Source organism: Salvelinus namaycush, chromosome 34 (assembly GCF_016432855.1).
Source record: "Salvelinus namaycush isolate Seneca chromosome 34, SaNama_1.0, whole genome shotgun sequence".
NCBI lineage: Eukaryota > Metazoa > Chordata > Actinopteri > Salmoniformes > Salmonidae > Salvelinus > Salvelinus namaycush.
Window position 1 is genome coordinate 6,466,060 of NC_052340.1, and position 18,775 is coordinate 6,484,834.

The window sequence follows — 18,775 nt, forward strand, 5'->3', positions numbered from 1 at the left end:
GAACACAAGAGTCAGTAAGTTAAAGGCGATGATGGAGGGAATGGACATATTATATAAGTCTACTATGTGTTTATCAATTGACCAGGAACACAAGACTAAGTGCAGTTAGGGCTCTCCACTCACTTGTCCCTGGTCTGATGTCAGACATGTCAATCAGAGGGCCGGTGTTCTGGATGAGGGCGGGGTGATGCACAGACACGCCCGTACAGAAGCTCTGTGGATTCACGTTCTGGCTGAACTCTGTGTCCGTCACTGGGATGGTGGCTTTGTCTTCACCTGACAGAGGGATCGACAGAATCAACAGTTATTCATGACGGAGGATTCATGCTCATTCATGAACACCAATTTGCATTACATCCGTATCAGGTAGGCACTCAGCAGCACAAAAACATACACACGGACGTACACACACACGCACAAACACACTACACCGACCGATCTGTTTGATGCCTTCCTTATCCTCGATGAGCAGCTGGACTCTGGGGATGTCGATGTGAAGTCGGGGGCCCTGGGGGGGCCCCTTCACAGGGGTGTCAAAGCTCCGGTTATTCTTACTGCTCCAGGGACACAATACACACACACACACACACACACACACACACACACACACACACACACACACACACACACACACACACACACACACACACACACACACACACACACACACACACACACACACACACACACACACACACACACACACAGCGTAAATCCCCTTACTTCAGAAATAGGAGTTCTCTATCTGCCTTTTAAGACATTCACTGTATCTAGAGGTAAGGTAACCGCAGATGTTCAGTGTGTTGCATGAATGTTTCCATTGGGGTATGAAATGTAAACAGAGGAACAGCAGAGATAATATATATTACCTGATCAGCATCTCAGCCAGGCTTTTGGCATCTAGAGGGAACATAAAAAAATAGCAGGGCTTCAGTTATATGGAGCACAATAAATCAGATATTCCTTATGCTCTCTCTCTCAACACGTTTTCTTTCCTTCACTCACCCCTCAGCCCTGTCTTCTGCCCTCTCCTCCCTCTCTCTCTCACCCCTCAGTCTCTTCTCCGCACCTCTCCTCCCTCTCTCTCTCACCCCTCAGTCTCTTCTCCGCACCTCTCCTCCCTCTCTCTCACCCCTCAGTCTCTTCTCCACACCTCTCCTCCCTCTCTCTCTCACCCCTCAGTCTCTTCTCCGCACCTCTCCTCCCTCTCTCTCTCACCCCTCAGTCTCTTCTCCGCACCTCTCCTACCTCTCTCTCTCACCCCTCAGTCTCTTCTCCACACCTCTCCTCCCTCTCTCTCTCACCCCTCAGTCTCTTCTCTCCTTTCTCTCTCGCCCAAGATCCATCTCTCTTTTCGCCCCTTTCCTCTCTTTCTTCCCTCTCTCATTGCTCTTTCCTCATTTTTTGCTCCCTCCCTTACTCAACCCTCTATCGCTTCTCCACACCTCTCCCCCTTTCCCTCCCTCCCTCCCTCACCTCTCAGTCTCTTCAGTCTCTTCTCTTTGCGTTTCTTGCGGATGATGAAGAGCAGGGCGACGACCAGAGTGACCAGGATGACGGGGCAGCCGATGGAGAAGAGCTTCTTGACGTCGTCGCCTTCGGGCCGCGCTGACTTGATGGGAGGGATGGTACCTGCTTAGAAAATATATCAGGGTATATGACATTATATCAGGTTTTATATAAATGGGTACAAGTGTGGAAGAAGATGTATGGGGAGCGGATGAGGAGAAGCGAGACAAACTAAATTGGTTCTAACAAATCATTTTAACAGGAAGTCAATTGCTATCCTATTACGTGAGTTATCACGAGTTGTCACACGTCGAGACATATAATAATGTGTTCCAATTCCATTTCTAAGTCACATATGGAGTATTATTAACTGGGTGGTTCGAGCCCTGAATGCTGATTGGCTGACAGCCGTGGTATATTTAAGCAATAAGGACCGAGGAGGTGTGGTATATGGCCAATATACCACTGCGAAGGGCTGTTCTTAAGCACGACGCAACGCGGAGTGCCTTTGCACAGTCTTTAGCCGTGGTATATTGGCCATATACCACAAACCCCCGAGGCACCTTATTGCTATTATCAACTAGTTACCAACATAAATAGAGCAGTAAAAATAAATGTTTTGTCAAACCCGTGGTATACGGTCTGATGAACCACAGCTGTCAGCCAATCAGTATTCAAGGCTCAAACCACACAGTTTATAAAAGACCGTATACCACGGGTATGACAAAACATTTATTTTTATTGCTCTAATTATGTTGGTAACCAGTTTATAATAGTCATATCCCACTTTACCTATTTGCTTATGGTCTTGTGTACACCTAGCGAACAGTTATTTAAATTATATGATCATTTATTTAGCATTTTATTTGGAGCGGAAAGCCAGACAAAATTAAACGGGCCTATTTATATAATGAATATGAATTAGGAGGGCAGAAATGATTAAATATTAAAGCATTAGATGTCTCACTAAAGGCTTCAGTCATACAAAAGTTATATTTAAATCTGAACTGGTTCTCATGCAAATTAATAAGAATATCTCACCCCATGTTCAAGAATGGCCTTTTTCCCTTTATTCAGATCACAACCTCTCCCTTTATTCAGATTACAACCTCTCCCTTTATTCAGATTACAACCTCGCACTTTATTCAGATTACAACCTCGCACTTTATTCAGATTACAACCTCTCCCTTTATTCAGATTACAACCTCGCACTTTATTCAGATTACAACCTCGCACTTTATTCAGATTACAACCTCTCCCTTTATTCAGATTACAACCTCGCACTTTATTCAGGTTATAATCTCTCACTTTATTCAGATTACAACCTCTCCCTTTATTCAGATTACAACCTCGCACTTTATTCAGATTACAACCTCGCACTTTTTTCAGATTACAACCTCTCCCTTTATTCAGGTTACAACCTCTCCCTTTATTCAGGTTACAACCTCTCCCTTTATTCAGATTACAACCTCTCACTTTATTCAGATTATAATCTCTCACTTTATTCAGATTATAATCTCTCACATTATTCAGGTTACAATCTCTCACTTTATTCAGGTTACAACCTCTCACTTTATTCAGGTTACAACCTCTCACTTTATTCAGATTATAATCTCTCACTTTATTCAGATTACAACCTCTCCCTTTATTCAGATTACAACCTCTCCCTTTATTCAGATTACAACCTCTCCCTTTATTCAGATTATAATTTCTCACTTTATTCAGATTACAACCTCTCACTTTATTCAGATTATAATCTCTCACTTTATTCAGATTATAATCTCTCACATTATTCAGGTTACAATCTCTCACTTTATTCAGGTTACAACCTCTCACTTTATTCAGGTTACAACCTCTCACTTTATTCAGATTATAATCTCTCCCTTTCAGTTATTTGAAAAGGAAATCATCTCCCAAATATCGATATTAAAAAAAAAAGCCATAGAAAGTTGGTTGTAATTTCAATTAAATTCAATTCAATTTCGACCAGAAAAACAGAACAAATAATACAACAAATATACTAATATAAAAAAATATATATGAAAAAATAAATATATAAAAGGTATAATCTTTGTAAAGGATATATTAAATAGGACTGGTGGAGTTATGTCTCATATGCAGCTAACAAAAATATGGAAATTATTTCCATATAAAATTAAAATTAAAATGTAAAATTACAACCAACTAATCTCAGCATTACCGCAAAAATGGAAGAGGTAAGTGGAATGGGGGGAATGTAGAGACCTTGTCTGTCGGCTCTGCATCAAAGATCATTATTGGTTAAAGAAATTGTGATAAATATAAAAGTATACCAGTTTAATTTAAGGACCAAAAAATACACAACTCTCCCATATAGATTACAAAATAGTTGGGAAGAGATTTTCAACGTACCAATTCATGGTTTATGGACTGACACACAAAACGACGCCGGATTCAAAACTTAGAATTTTTCAATTTTAATTATTAGCAGATATTGTTGCGAAGAGACAGAATCATTAGATCATTTGTTTTGGTACTGTCCATATGTAGCTTGTTTTTGGTCACAGGTCCAGGAATGGCTAAACATTTGCAACATTTACCTAGAGCTAACTCTGCAGAGAGCACTACTGGATGATCTGAAAATTCATAGTCAATCAATCAATAATATAATAATACTAATTTACCATCTGTAGAAACTATGAGAATAGAAAGGTTCTGAACTTTTGTGAAGCATCACAGTTGAAAAATATATGGCAAATAGAAATTCAATATGGATGGTGTTAAGAGATAGATGGGAGGAGTTGAATGGAGCTGAAGGGTGGGACTAATAACAACTAATAACAACAAGAAAATGAATGTAAAACATACTGTTTCCATAAAACGTATAGGTTCAGAACTTTTGTGAAATAAATAGATGGGAGAGGTTGAGGTTTGAGGAAGGACAGGAGTAAAAACAAACAAAATATAACTATTTTAAAATAGACTGTGCCTGTAAAATGTATATGGTATGTATAAGCTGGAAGTCAAAGCCTAAGCGTTATTCTTTATTTGTTTAACACTTTGTTGATTACCACATGATTCCATATGTGTAATTTCATAGTTTTGATGCCTTCACTATTATTCTACAATGTAGAAAGTTGTGAAAATAAAGAAAAACCCTTGAATGACTAGGTGCGTCCAAACTTTTACTGTATATATTTGCAAAATATATATGGTGAATTGGAAACGATGCCGACAATTACATTGATGGAAGCCACAATCTATCTGCAATATTAAAGCTGATCTACCCCCTATAATAAAAAAAATATATAATTCTAATAGCAATAAGGCACATCGGGGGTTTGTGGTATATGGCAAATATACCACGGCTATACCACGGGTATGCAGGCCATATACCACACCCCCCCGGGCCTTATTGCTTAAATCAACTCCTTCGATAAGGTCATTTAACTTAAACATATATATTTTTTCACCAATTGTTCTCCTGCTCTAAGACGTTATTATCCATTTTTAAAAATAAATATATTGTTCTTTTGTGGGTTTTATGTCTGTTATTGAGATACGACAGTGAAGAGGAGACAGGAAAGACTGCGAGTCAGAAGGGCAGATCCGAACCCATGCTGCCTCTGGTACGTGTGCTAGGCTCAGCGGTCCGAACCACTGGACCACACAGGCCAGAGAAAACAAACCAGCTTGTACTCACTGCCGTCGTAGTCCAGCGTGGCGAACTGAGAGCTCTGGTTCCCACAGCCGGCGCTGTTACACGCCTTCATCTTCAGCTCGTACCAGGTGGCCTCGCGGAGCTCAGCCAGGAACACGTCGGCCGTGGCGTTGGTGCGCACGCTCTGCCACGCCCAGTTCCCCTTAGGTCTGAACTCCAGCAGCACGGCCGTGATGGGGCAGCCACCGCTCGCCCAGCCCTGCAGGTTGAGCCGGGCGTGGGTAGAGTTGACGTGGGTGAACACCGGATGGTCCTTATTGAACTGGGGCTCTGGAAGAGGTCGGGGGCAGGAAGGTGTTAGTTCTCACTTCACATATATATTTTTTTAAATGTCTTGAAATATTATGATATGGTATGTGTGACTGAATTCTATGAACCTACCTGTCCACCAAATTTACCCCTCTCACAGCTATAACCATCCACTTCAGCTCCCTCCCTCTCTGCCCATCTTTGCCTCTCCTGTCCCCTAAACACCTCCCATTGTCCCTGTATCACCCGGTCCATCCTCCTCCTCTCCCCCTAACCCTCACCTCGTCCGTGGGTCTTAGCCTCGATGATTTCACTGATGCGTCCCGCTCCCACGCTGTTCTTGGCGGCCAGTTTGACCTTGTACCAGGTGCCACAGCGTAGGTTGTCCAGCTTGAAGGACCTCTCACTGGAACTGATGAACACATCCCTCCACCCCTCTATGTTGTCCACCGAGTACTGCAGCACGAAACCTGGGGAACACACATGCGCACACACACACACACACACACACACACACACACACCATGATTAGAGCATATTTTTCTACCTTCTGTTGTACTGCAGTGCATGACACAAATAGATAAAATGAAAAAAAAATACATTACATGTAAATAATTTAACATTTAAATGCACCAGATACCCATATATTTTTGCTAAATTCAGCTGGCTCATTCAGCTGGTTCATATTTCATTGTGTCAGTACCGCTGGAAAACACCAGAGGGGGATGGTGTATCATACATCTCCTCCACTACCAAAGATCCAGATGGAGAAGGCTGCCATCATGACTGTTCTATGCCGCCATTACTTTCCCAGAAGCTCCCAGCTGGGTTTGGGAGGGCGCTGACTGGGCATATATGCAAATGAGAACACATTATGGCGTCTGCAGTCATAATCAGCTGCCTTGGATTTATAGTCTGTTTATAACTCTCTCTCTAGCTCTCTTATGCTTTCTTCCACTCTCCCTCTCTTATGCTCTCTCCCTCCCTCTCTCCCTCTCTCCCTCTCTTATGCCCTCTCTCCCTCTCTTATGCCCTCTCCCTCTCTTATGCCCTCTCCCTCTCTAATGCCCTCTCCCTCTCTAATGCCCTCTCCCTTTCTCCCTCTCCCTTTCTCCCTCTCCCTTTCTCCCTCTTCCTTTCTCCGTCTCCCTCACCGTCTCCCTCACCGTCTCCCTCACCGTCTCCCTCACCGTCTCCCTCACCCTCACCGTCTCCCTCTCCGATAGACAGATGAATGGAGGAAAGGACAGACGGACAGGTGGACAGCCAGAGGGACAGACAATAAACGTACAGAGATAGATTGTATTAGTCTAACACAGACAAAGTGAATCAAAGACTGCATGTCGAAAAAGTGTGTAGAGTCGTGGCCAAAAGTTTTGAGAATGACAAATATTAATTTCCACAAAGTTTGCTGCTTCTGTCAGGACCCGGTGCGAGAAACAGTCACTAATAATCGTCAGAACCCAGAAGATGAGGCAGACACAGCAGTACTAGAGATGGTGGTTTAATTAAAGAACAAAATCTTCAGGCAAAGAAACTAAATCCACAATGTCCAAAAATAAAGCCAAAAGGCACAAAAATGGAAATCCTCCAAAATACAAAAGAAACTCCACAAAGTGGTAAAAAAAAGCAGGGAGAAACAAACCTCAAAAGACTACTCAAATAATACACAAGAACTAAACCAGAGAACCTCTGGAAAATTCAACAAGAGAAATATCTGTATAAAACAAGGCTTGGGCTGGGGCTGGGTGCTAACTTACAAACACTGAGCAAGGAACTGAGGAACACACAGGGTTTAAATACTAACAAGGGAATGACCTACAGGTGCAAACAATAATTAGAGCAAGAAAAACAAAAGGTACAAAAAAGGTGCAATGGGGACATCTAGTGACCAAAACCCGAACAGTCTTGGCCAAAACCTGACAGAATCCCCCTCCTAGGAACGGCTCCTGACGTTCCTACCAGCCTTCTCAGGGTGGAGGGTCCTGAACTGACGAATGAGGTCAGGGTCCAGTATGTCCTTGGCAGGAACCCAGGAGCGCTCCTCGGGACCGTAGCCTTCCCAGTCCACCAGATACTGCCAGGACCGCTGCACCCGGCGGGAATCCAGTATCCGGTGGACGGTATAAGCCGACTGGCCACCGATGACACGGGGCGGAGGGGGAGGTCTGCCTGCCGGGATAAGGGGAGAAAAAACAACAGGTTTTAATAAAGAAATGTGAAATGTTGGATTGATCTTAAGGGATCTGGGTAAGTGCAGGCGAAAAGTAACGGGATTGACTCTCCTGGCAATCTTAAAGGGACCGATGAACCTCTGGGACAGCTTGCGAGACTCCACCCGTAGTGGTAAGTTCTTAGTTGAGAGCCATACTCTCTGGCCGGGGTACAGGGTAGGACCGGGACGGCGACGTCTGTTGGCTTGTCGTTGGTACTGCTGAGAGGAACGCAGAAGATTAAGACGTGCCTTCTTCCACGTAAGCCGACAGCGTCTGATGAACCTCGAGGCTGAAGGCACTCTGACTTCTGCCTCCTGGTCCGGGAACAATAGAGGCGCATAGCCAAACTGACACTCATGCGGGGATATACCAGTGGAGGAGGAGCACAAGGTGTTGTGCGCGTACTCGGCCCAAACAATGAAGGATGACCATGTGGACGGGTTGTTGGAAACCATGCATCTGAGGGTGGTTTCCAGCTCCTGATTCATCCTCTCAGTTTGGCCATTGGACTCCGGATGGTACCCTGAAGATAAACTGGCCGTGGCCCCTATGAGTTGGCAGAAGGCCTTCCAAAACCTAGAGGCGAACTGGGGACCTCTGTCGGAAACCATATCTTGCGGAATCCCAAAGACTCGGAACACATGGTTAATCACCAACTCAGCTGTTTCCTTGGCAGAAGGTAATTTGGTCAAGGGAACAAACCTGGCCGCCTTAGAAAACCTGTCGATGATGACTAGGATCGTAGTATTACCATGGGACGGAGGAAGGCCAGTAATAAAGTCCAACGAGATATGGGACCAGGGTCGGTGGGGAATAGATAGAGGGTGAAGGAGTCCTTGAGGGCGGAGGTGAGAAGATTTGCCCTGGCAGCACACGGAACAGGCCTTGACGAAAGTGGCAACGTCTTCTTTTATGGTGGGCCACCAGAACTTACGCTGGATGAACTCCAAGGTGCGACCTACGCCCGGGTGACAGGTGAGGCGAGAGGAGTGCCCCCACAGAAGGACTTGGGACCTTGCTGCCTTGGGAACAAACAACCGATTAGCAGGACCTCCTCCAGGGCCCGGTTCGATGGCTTGAGCTTGTTTCACGGTATCCTCCACTTGCCACGAGATCGGAGCCACGATCTTAGCGGCCGGAAGGACAGTCATGTCAGTATCTTCTCGAATGGCAGGAGAGTAGATTCGTGACAAGGCGTCCGGTTTGAGATTCTTCGACCCGGGTCTATAGGTGAGGATAAACTGAAATCGGCTGAAGAAAAGAGACCATCGAGCTTGTCTGGAGTTCAACCGCTTCGCCTGCTGGATATACTCCAGATTCTTGTGGTCCGTAAGCACTTGAAACGGTTGAGAAGCCCCCTCGAGCCAGTGTCTCCATTCCTTCAATGCCATCTTAACCGCTAGGAGTTCACGATCCCCCACATCGTAATTCCTCTCGGCCAGGGTAAGCCGGTGAGAGAAGAAGGCGCAAGGATGAAGCTTCTTGTCTTCACCCCTCTGAGACAGGACAGCTCCAACCCCAACCTCTGATGCGTCTACCTCCACCACAAAAGGTTCATCCGCCGTTGGTAGTGTCAGGATGGGAGCAGAGAGGATGCGCTGCTTGAGTCCTTGGAAGGCCGTCTCAGCTTCTCTTCCCCACAGAAACCTTGTGTTGCCACCCTTGGTTACAGCTGAGAGAGGGGCTGCCACCGAGCTGAAGTTCTTGATGAACTTGCGGTAAAAGTTGGTGAAGCCCAGGAAACGCTGAACTTCCTTAACGGACTTGGGGGTGGGCCAATCCGCTACCGCCCCTACCTTCTTGGGGTCCATCTGGACTCGACCGGGTTCCACTATAAATCCCAGGAATTGTACTCGAGAGGAATGGAATTCACACTTTTCCGGCTTAACGTACAAATGGCTGTCTAGGAGGCGTTTGAGCACTTGTCTGACATGCTTAGTGTGTTCTTGAAGGGAGCTCGAAAAGATGAGGATGTCATCCAAGTAAACAAACACGAAGATGTTAAGCATATCCCTAAGCACATCGTTTATGAGCGCTTGGAACACAGCCGGAGCGTTGGTCAGGCCGAAGGGCATCACCGAGTATTCGTAGTGACCAGTAGGCGTGTTGAAAGCGGTCTTCCACTCGTCCCCGGGTTTGATCCGCACAAGATGGTATGCGTTCCGCAGGTCAAGCTTAGTGAAGACAACTGCTTCCTGGAGCAGCTCAAAGGCTGTGGCCATAAGGGGTAGCGGTTACGGACGGTTATGGCATTGAGTCCCCGGTAGTCGATGCAAGGTCGTAATCCACCGTCTTTCTTGGCCACAAAGAAAAACCCTGCTCCCGCCGGCGAGGTAGATGGACGCATGAGGCCTGCTGCCAGAGCGTCCTTGATGTAGGTATCCATAGCAGCTCGTTCGGGAGGAGAAAGGGAAAAGATCCGACCCCTGGGAGGGCAGGTCCCCGGAAACAGGTCGATGGTGCAATCGTAAGGTCTATGGGGTGGTAGTTTGGTGGCCCTCTGTTTGCTAAATACCAGTTTGAGGTCATGGTAACACTCGGGAACTCGGGACAGGTCGATGGATTCTAGAGACTCGGAAGGGGAACTCGGGGAACTCGGGAAGATACAAGTGGCTTGGCACGTAGGACCCCACTGCTTGATAGTGCCCACAGACCAGTCGATGTGAGGGTTATGGCTGTGAAGCCAGGGATAACCAAGGACGAGAGGGAACTCGGAACAGGAGATCAGATGAAAGTTCATCACTTCCTGGTGTTGGGAAACTGAAAGTCGCAAGGGGGTAGTGGCACGAGTGACAAGTCCAGATCCCAAAGGGCTTCTATCCAACGTAGTAACCCTTATGGGGTCACTTAGAGGTTCAGAGGGAACGCCATTCTCCTTCGCCCAGACCCCATCCATGAAGTTACCTGCGGCTCCAGAGTCTACCAAGGCTTGAAGAGAAAACTCGTGGTCGTCCCAGGAAAGGGTAACTGGAATGAGCAGGCGGGAGTTGGATGGATGGGAGGAGGTTATGTTTCCCGTTACAGTCCTCCCAGGCCTGCACGGGAGAGTGCGTTTCCCTGGAGCCCGGGACACGTGGAGCGGAAATGGCCCGGTTTGCCGCAATATAGACAGCATCGCTCCCTCATCCGGCGGTCTCTCTCAGCCTGGGAGATGCGTCCAACCTGCATGGGTTCTGGTGGAGCCAGCGAGGATAAAGGTGGAGACTCGGAGCTGGAACCGATAGGAGCTAGGGTGAGCGGTCTACGGTTGAGTTCTCTCTCTCTCAGACGCTGGTCTATGCGTGAAGCCAACTTGATAAGGGACTCGAGGTTGTCCGGTGGTTCCCGAGTGGCCAGTTCATCTTGGATGGTGTCAGAAAGACCCTTCAAAAAACACACTGTGAGCGCCTCGTCGTTCCAGCCACTTGCTGCTGCCACAGTGCGGAACTGGATGGCATAGTCCGTCACGCTGCGCCGACCTTGGCGGAGAGTCAGGAGCTGTTTGGCTGAGTCAGGGCCGTTGGTAGGACCTTGAAACACTCGCTTGAATTCTTCAGCAAAGGTAGAGTAGCTGGCACAGCAGGGACTTTGGGCATCCCACACAGCAGTAGCCCAGGCTAGGGCTTTTTCCGACAGCAGGGTGATGATATATGCTATCTTGGACCGGTCGGTGGGAAACGACGATGGTTGCAGCTCAAAGGAGAGAGAACATTGGGTGAAAAACCCCTTACAAACACTCGGATCCCCTGAGAACCGTTGGGGAGGCGGCAGACGAGGTTCAGCCAGGGGGTTAACTGCCAGGGGCACTTGAATCGGATGAACTGGAGCAGAAGCGGTTGCCGGGGAAAGTCGATCCGAAATCTGCTTTATGGAAGTCAGCATCTCTGACAGAAGTTGAGAATGTCTAGCCATTAAGGCCTCTTGCTGAACCAGAGCAGCTTCGTGGCGTTGGACAGTCCCCTCGTGGTGGGACAGCATGGAAAAAAAATCCTGGGTACTGGCTGCCTCTGGGTTCATTATAATGGCTCAGTGTTTCTGTCAGGACCCGGTGCGAGAAACAGTCACTAATAATTGTCAGAACCCAGAAGATGAGGCAGACACAGCAGTACTAGAGATGGTGGTTTAATTAAAGAACAAAATCTTCAGGCAAAGAAACTAAATCCACAATGTCCAAAAATAAAGCCAAAAGGCACAAAAATGGAAATCCTCCAAAATACAAAAGAAACTCCACAAAGTGGTAAAAAAAAGCAGGGAAAAACAAACCTCAAAAGACTACTCAAATAATACACAAGAACTAAACCAGAGAACCTCTGGAAAATTCAACAAGAGAAATATCTGTATAAAACAAGGCTTGGGCTGGGGCTGGGTGCTAACTTACAAACACTGAGCAAGGAACTGAGGAACACACAGGGTTTAAATACTAACAAGGGAATGACCTACAGGTGCAAACAATAATTAGAGCAAGAAAAACAAAAGGTACAAAAAAGGTGCAATGGGGACATCTAGTGACCAAAACCCGAACAGTCTTGGCCAAAACCTGACAGCTTCAGTGTCTTTAGATATTTTTGTCAGATGTTACGATGGAATACTGAAGTATAATTACAAGAATTTTATAAGTGTCAAAGGCTTTTATTCACAATTACATGAAGTTGATGCAAAGAGTCAATATTTGCAGTGTTGACCCTTCTTTTTCAAGACCTCTGCAATCCGCCCTGGCATGCTGTCAATTAAATTCTGTGCCACAATCCTGACTGATGGCAGCCCATTCTTGCATAATCAATGCTTGGAGTTTGTCAGAATTTGTGGGTTTTTGTTTGTCCACCCGCCTCTTGACGATTGACTATAAGTTCTCAATGGGATTAAGGTCTGGGGAGTTTCCTGGCCATGGATCCAAAATATCAATGTTTTGTTCCCCGGGCCACTTAGTTATCGGGTGCCTTATGGCAAGGTGCTCCATCATGGTGGAAAAGGCATTGTTCGTCACCAAACTGTTCCTGGATGGTTGGGAGAAGTTGCTCTCGGAGGATGTGTTGGTACCATTCTTTATTCATGGCTGTGTTCTTAGGCAAAATTGTGAGTGAGCCCACTCCCTTGGCTGAGAAGCAACCCCACACATGAATGGTCTCAGGATTCTTTACTGTTGGCATGACACAGGACTGATGGTAGCTCTCACCTTGTCTTCTCTGGACAAGCTTTTTTCCAGATGCCCCAAACAATCGGAAAGGGGATTCATCATAGAAAATTACTCTACTCCAGTCCTCAGCAGTCCAATCCCTGTACCTTTTGCAGAATATCAGTCTGTCCCTGATGTTTTTCCTGGAGAGAAGTGGCTTCTTTGCTGCTCTTCTTGACACCAGGCCATCCTCCAAAAGTCTTCGCCTCACTGTGCGTGCAGATGCACTCACACCTGCCTGCTGCCATTCCTGAGCAAGCTCTGTGCTGGTGGTGCCCCGATCCCACAGCTGAATCAACTTTAGGAGACGGTCCTGGCACTTGCTGGACTTTCTTGAGCGCCCTGAAGCCTTCTTCACAAAAATTGAACCGCTCTCCTTGAAGTTCTTGATGATCAGATAAATGGTTGATTTAGGTGCAATCTTACTGGCAGCAATATCCTTGCCTGTGAAGCCCTTTTTGTGCAAAGCAATGATGACGGCACGTGTTTCCTTGCAGGTAACCATGTTAGACAGAGGAAGAACAATGATTCCAAGCACCACCCTCCCTTTGAAGCTTCCAGTCTGTTATTCGAACTCAATCAGCATGACAGAGTGATCTCCAGCCTCGTCCTCGTCAACACTCACACCTGTGTTAACGTGAGTATCACTGACATGATGTCAGCTGGTCCTTTTGTGGCAGGGCTAAATTGCAGTGGAAATGTTTTTTGGGGATTCAGTTATATTGGCAAGTCAAAAAGGGACTTTGCAATTAATTGCAATTCATCTGATCACTCTTCATAACATTCTGGAGTACATGCAAATTGCCATCATACAAACTGAGGCAGCAGACTTTGTGAAAATTAATATTTGTGTCAATCTCAAAACTTTTGGCCACGACTGTATACACACAACGGGCTCTATTTTTGGCGTTGAGCCACTTGTTTGCAGTTTTGACCTGTTATAACCGGCACTCTTATATTTGCAAACCCTAGGGCCATTTACCAGACTGAACTAATACGCACACTGCAACTTGAACACACACTGAACACACCCACAGCACGGTAGTCAGATAATCAATGCGACAGCTCCTTAAACTGGGAACCAAAACAGAGTGGACACCAGTCAATAAACATATAGCACGGCATGCAAACTAACGAAGCAATGTCTGAGGTGTGCTTAAACATGTGCCAAAGTTCCAATTTCACTTTGTGCTGGTGGGGATATTTAAGACCAATGCATTCACCAAGGAATCGGACATCCCCTTTTAATCTACAGTGCATTCAGAAATGATTCATACCCGTTGACTTTTACACATTTTCTTACGTTACAGACGTATTCTAAAATTGATTAAATTGTTGTTTACACACAATATCCCATAAACAGGTTTGTAGAATGTAAAAAAATTCAAAATAATCACACAGAAGTATTCAGATCTTTTACTCAGCACTTTGTTGAAGTACCTTTGGCAGTGATTACTGCCTTGAGTCTTCTTGGGTATGACGCTACAAGCTTGGCACACCTGTATTTTGGGAGTTTCTCCAATTATTCTCTGCAGATCCTCTCAAGCTCTCTCAGGTTGGATGGGGAGAGTCGCTGCATAGCTATTTTCAGGTCTCTCCAGAGATGTTCGATCGCGTTCAAGTCCGGGCTGTGGCTTTGGCTCTCAAGGACATTCAGAGACTTGTCCCGAAGCCACTTGTCACGTTCCTGACCTGTTTTCTCTTATTTTTGTATGTGTTTAGTTGGTCAGGGCGTGAGTTGGGGTGGGCATTCTATGTTTTGTGTTTCTATGTTTAGGTCATTTGTAATTAGCCTTATATGGTTCTCAATCAGGGACAGGTGTTTGACGTTTCCTCTGATTGAGAACCATATAAAGGTAGGCTGTTCACACTGTTTGTTGGTGGGTGATTGTCTTCCGTGTCTGTGTATGTTGCACCACACGGGACTGTTTCGGTTTGTTCGTTCGTTTGTTGTAGTCTGTACCTGTTTGTGCGTTCTTCGTGTTATATGTAAGTTCTCATAGTTCAGGTCTGTCTACGTTCGTTTGTTATTTTGTAGTTTGTTGAAGTGTTTTCGGTTTTCGTCTTTTCTTTAATAAACTCCATTATGTCAAACTATCACGCTGCGCTTTGGTCCAATCCCTACTCCTCCTCTTCTTCCGAAGAGGAGGAGGACAGCCGTTACACCACTCCTGCGTTGTCTTGGCTGTGTGCTTCGGGTCGTTGTCCTGTTGGAAGGTGAACCTTCGCCCCAGTCTGAGGTCCTGAGCACTCTGGAGCAGGTTTTCATCAAGGATCTCTCTGTACTAGTCTCCCAGTCCCCGCTGCTGAAAAACGTCCCCACAGCATGATGCTGCCACCACCATGCTTCACTGTAGGGTTGATGCCAGGTTTCATGTGACGCTTGGCATTCAGGCCAAAGAGTTAAATCTTGGTTTCATCAGACTAGAGACTGTTGTTTCTCATGGTCTGAGTCCTTTAGGTGCTTTTTGGCAAACTCCAAGCGGGCTGTCATGTGCCTTTTACTGAGGAGTGACTTCCATCTGGCCACTCTGCCATAAAGGCCTGAATGGTGGAGTGCTGCAGAGATGGTTGTCCTTCTGGAAGATTCTCCCATCTCCACGGAGGAAGCCCGGAGCTTTGTCACAGTGACCAACGGGTTCTTGGTCACCTCCCTGACCAAGGCCCTTCTCCCCCAATTGCTCAGTTTGGACAGGCTGCCAGTGTCACGCCCTGACCTTAGTTATCTTTGTTTTCTTTATTATTTTGGTTAGGTCAGGGTGTGACAAGGGTGGTATGTCTGTTTTTGTCTGGTCTAGGGTTTTGTATGTCTAGGTTGTGTGTGTAGTCTAGGCATACGTAGGTCTATGGTGGCCTGGATTGGTTCCCAATCAGAGGCAGCTGTTTATTGTTGTCTCTGATTGGGGATCCTATTTAGGTTGCCATTTTCCAGTTTGGTTTGTGGGTGATTGTCTATGTGATGTTGCATGTCTGCACTCGTTATATTTAGCTTCACGTTCGTTTTGTTATTTTTGTATTAGTTTGTTTATTGTTCTTCATTTTCATTAAAGAAGATGCGCTTTGGTCTCCTTCGTATGACGAACGTGACAGCCAGCTCTATGAAGAGTCTTGGTGGTTCCAAACTTCTTCCATTTAAGAGTGATGGAGGCCACTGTGTTCTTTGTTGGTACCCTTCCCCAGATCTGTTCCTCTACACAATCCTGTCTCGGAGCTCTACGGACAATTCCTTCAAACTCACGGCTTGGTTTTTGCTCTGACATGCACTGTCAACTGTGGGACCTTGTATAGACAGGTGTGTGCCTTTCCAAATCATTTCCAATCAATTGAATTTACCACAGGTGGACTCCAATAAAATTGTAGAAACATCTCAAGGATGATCAATGAAAACAGGATGCAACTGAGCTCAATTCTGAGTCTCACAGTTGTTGCTGTCACTCGTTATTGTAGCCTATGTATTAAATAAACTGTAGTAACAATCAACACAATGGACTCGGATGATAATATTCTGTGCCCCCAGGCGATTTGGAGTTGGATGACAACGCCAAGACCATCAATAATTTACAGAACTTGAGACTAACGCATACACTACTAAGCCCTTGGCACACCTACAACTTGTTTATGCATCAAAGGCCAACCATTTCGCACCACCGCCAGCTATTGCGCACGTAATAACGGCTGTGAAAGTAGCAAAAATATTTCGGACACCCCTGGACCTAAAGCGTTATCGCCAGCAGTTAGATTTGTTAAAATAGAGCTCTCTGAACAAATAGGCACACACACTGAACACTCACACTGAACACACACACTGAACACACGCTGAACACACACACTGAACACACACGCTGAACACTCACACTGAACACTCACACTGAACACTCACACTGAACACTCACACTGAACACACACGCAGTACCGGTAGTCAGATAATCAATGCGACAGCTCCTTTAACTAGCAACCAAAACAGAGTGGACACCAGTCAATAAACAGATAGCACGGCATGCAAACTAACAAAGAGACAGAACGGAGATACGGACAGAGGGCAAGCAGAGAGAGAGAGAGACAGAGGATGAAAGAAAAGCATTAACCCTCCTGTTGTGTTCGTTTTCTGTTAATTCATTCTGTGTTCCCAGTCCAAAATGACCACCCCATTATAGCTGATTATAAATCCATAATAATACATATATTATCACCTAATGTTGTGTTAGATCTTTTTATCAACTTCAGTTCTTGTGAACATTACACATTTTGAACTTCTGTTTGCTATTTATGGCCTGTAGGCCTCATTGACCTGAGCTCGTACAACTCGTTTTTGAGTAAAGAAAAGCATAATGTATGGATTATTTTGACTATAACAAATACTCAGATGAAACATATTGTGCTATTTATCACAGACTACTTTGTGTCAAAGTTTAACAAGGACATTTGTTGTGAAACCATTTCAAATGTTTAAATAGCGGCAGGATTTTATGTCATCAACTCGGGATATGGCGTATCTCGTTGGCCCTGGGGTCATCCTGAATACATTTTCAGCTGACAGCCGACCTCTTCTCTCAGGTGGGAATGAAGACCAGGACAAATTCCCATTCTTTGACCGGAATGTAACAACAACCTCAGCAGGGCCCTCTTCCTCATCACTGGATTGTTCCTAGTCAGTTGTCTCTTGGTCTGGATCATATTCTGTGTTGTCTTCAACTTCTGACACTTCCTCCTCTAATGCATCTTCACTGTCATTTTCCTGGCCTTTCTCCTCCTCACCAGTGTCATGATCAAAGATATGATCAAGAGCCTCACATACAGTGTATCGTTTGGTCATTGTGCTGCCACAGAATGAATTGTGAGCAAGTCCTCAAAAAAGCTTTATATACCAGAGCTCAGAGAAAAGTTCTATATATATTATTGAAACAATGTTGTGGTTGTTTGTGAGAATACCAACAGGGGTGGTTCCCGTGGGGGAAAGATTCTATTGGGGAAAGGTTCCCGTGGGGGTTGCCATGGAAGCCAAGAAGGGGAGTGAGGTGTGTGTGTGTGTGTGTGTGTGTGTGTGTGTGTGTGTGTGTGTGTGTGTGTGTGTGTGTGTGTGTGTGTGTGTGTGTGTGTGTGTGTGTGTGTGTGTGTTTGTGTGTGCTCAAACACACATGCATGTTGGGGTCTGGGAGAGGAAGTGTGTCCATCTGATGAATGGGCATGTGCCTGAACTCAATTTTATACACTAATTGTAGTCTCACCCATTCATTTCTAATGACCGGTCATTTTTGACCAGGAACACCACAGGTGTCCAAAAGTTAAATAAAACACCCAAAATGTAATGAAAATCTTAAAAATTTATTTTGTGTGTTCAGATGCCCTGTATGGACAATGTCATAAGGTTCCATGACTATCAGATTAAATGAACTACATTTTTCAGAGAGAAAACTTGTAAATCGGTCCAATTCGACCTGAACAGAGCAGGAGGGTTAACCTTTTCTCAATAGGGGGTGCTGTTTTCACTTTGTAAAAATTTCGTTCCCAAATTAAACTGCCTCGTACTCAATTCTTGCTCGTACAATATGCATATTATTATTACTATTGGATAGAAAACACTCTCTAGTTTCTAAAACCGTTTGAATTATATCTGTGAGTAAAACAGAACTCAAGTTGGAGCAAACTTCCTGTGAGGAAGTGAGAAATCTGAAATCAGGCAGGCTGCTCTGGGGTCAGTTTATTAATTTGCATGTCTTCTATTGGTCGAGATGCACTGCATACGCCTTCCCCTAGATGTCAGCAAATAGTGAGAATTGGAATGGAGTTGCTAGGCAGATCTGAGGCCATATAAATGGGCTTGGAACGTGGGGTGCAGTCTTTTCAACATTCGCCATGACGCAAGACAGACCTCAGGATTGCGTTCTGGAAAGCTCCCGTTATAGGCCTTAGATATATCCGGCTCTGATTTTATTCGATATAGGTGTTAAA

At 45.4% G+C, this 18,775-nt stretch overlaps 1 pseudogene; it reads right to left on the minus strand.

The window, feature by feature from the left end:
• LOC120029143 overlaps positions 1 to 18,775 on the minus strand; it is a 52,015-nt pseudogene that overhangs the window by 2,815 nt on the left and 30,425 nt on the right.